The 2,222-nt window shown below is 41.4% G+C and overlaps 1 pseudogene; it reads left to right on the forward strand.

Moving 5' to 3' along the window:
- Positions 1–1,908, forward strand: Gm4835 (predicted pseudogene 4835; annotated as a pseudogene).

Consider the following 2,222-nt stretch of genomic DNA (forward strand, 5'->3'; position numbering starts at 1 on the left):
GAGTTGGGTGGGGTAGAGAGTAGGGGGCGGTAGTCTGGGTTGGTGGGAGAAGGAGGAGGCAGCGAATCACTTATAAATGGCGCCCAAGCAGGACCCTAAGCCAAAATTCCAGGAGGGCGAGCGAGTGCTGTGCTTTCATGGGCCTCTTCTCTATGAAGCAAAGTGTGTAAAGGTTGCCATAAAGGACAAACAAGTGAAATACTTCATCCATTACAGTGGCAGGAATAAAAATTGGGATGAATGGGTGCCAGAAAGCAGAGTACTCAAATACGTGGACACCAATTTGCAGAAACAGCGAGAAATTCAAAAGGCCAATCAGGAACAATATGCAGAGGGCAAGATGAGAGGGGCTGCTCCGGGGAAGAAGACATCCGGTCTGCAACAGAAAAATGTTGAAGTGAAAACAAAAAAGAACAAGCAGAAAACACCTGGAAACGGAGATGGTGGCAGTACCAGTGAGACACCTCAGCCTCCTCGGAAGAAGAGAGCCCGGGTAGATCCTATCATTGAAAATGAAGAAACCTTCATGAACAGAGTTGAAGTTAGAGTGAAGATTCCTGAAGAGCTGAAACCCTGGCTTGTGGATGACTGGGACTTGATCACCAGACAAAAGCAGCTTTTTTATCTTCCTGCCAAGAAGAATGTGGATTCCATTTTGGAGGATTATGCAAATTATAAGAAGTCTCGAGGAAATACAGATAATAAAGAGTATGCTGTTAATGAGGTGGTGGCAGGCATAAAGGAATACTTCAATGTCATGTTGGGCACTCAGCTCCTCTACAAGTTTGAGAGACCACAGTACGCTGAAATCCTCGCCGACCACCCGGATGCACCCATGTCCCAGGTGTATGGAGCGCCACATTTGCTGAGATTATTTGTGCGAATTGGAGCGATGTTGGCCTACACACCTCTAGATGAGAAAAGCCTTGCTTTATTACTGAACTATCTACATGATTTTCTCAAGTACCTGGCGAAGAATTCTGCAACTTTGTTCAGTGCCAGTGATTATGAAGTGGCTCCTCCTGAGTACCATCGGAAAGCCATGTGAGGGGTGTGCTCTCCCTCTCTCCCTTGTGCTTGGATCTCTGTAAACAGTTTGGTTCTTCGTCCTTCTCTTGTACAAATGATGTACTTTGAAGACCGTTAGTGTATAACAGAGTTGTTTGTTTCCTCTTTGATTTTTTTTTTTTTAAAGATTTATTTATTTATTATATGTAAGTACACTGTAGCTGTCTTCAGACACTCCAGAACCAGAAGAGGGAGTCAGATCTCGTGATCGGATGGTTGTGAGCCACCATATGGTTGCTGGGATTTGAACTCCTGACCTTCGGAAGAGCAGTCGGGTGCTCTTACCCACTGAGCCATCTCACCAGCCCTCCTCTTTGATTTTAAACAGAGAAAATAAAAGGAGTAACTGCTCCTTTTTTCTTCCTTTTTTTCATTTCAAAGTTTCTACCAGTGTATCAGTGATGGACAACAGAGAGACATGCTGTAGAGTGTTTGGCTAGTTGACAAAGCTGCTTTTGAATGCTGGTGGTTCTGTTCCTTTGACACTACACACTTTTATAATATGTGTTAATGCTCTATGACAAATGCTCTGATTCCTAGTGCCAAAGGTTCACTTCCGTGTATATAACTGAACACTCATCCATCTGTGCTCTTTTTTTTAAATGGTGCTTAAAGAGCCCATCCTTTGCAAGTCATCCATGTCATTCCTTAGGCATCTTATCTTTGTTCAACTGTTAAAGAATGGTGGCTTGTTTTCATGGTTTTGTATTTGTGCCTAATGCATGTTTTAACATGATAGACGCAATGCATCGTGTAGCTGCAGTTTTATGGAAAAGTCAATCTTGTAGGAGTTGTTTTTCAGATCTTCAATAAATATTTTCTTTAAATTTCAAAAAAAAAGAATAATAACAATAGGAAAAGGGAAGATTCCCAACTCCAAGTAAATCCCAGAAAATATTTCAACAAGATTATAGAAGAAAATTTCCCCAAGCTAAAAAAGAGATGCCTATAAACCTACAAGAACTTTATAGAATACCACATAGATTGGTCCAGAAAAGAGAATACTCAAAACAGTAAATATGCAGAACAACGAAGGAATATTAAAAGCTTCAAGGGAGAAAAAGACTAAGAAACATAAAGGCAAACCTATGAGAATTACACTTGATTTCTCAACAGGAGACTCTAAAAGTCAGAAGGGTCTGGAAAGATGTCTT

The sequence above is a fragment of the Mus musculus genome, chromosome 18 (genome assembly GCF_000001635.26).
Source record: "Mus musculus strain C57BL/6J chromosome 18, GRCm38.p6 C57BL/6J".
In the NCBI taxonomy this organism is placed as follows: Eukaryota; Metazoa; Chordata; class Mammalia; order Rodentia; family Muridae; genus Mus; species Mus musculus.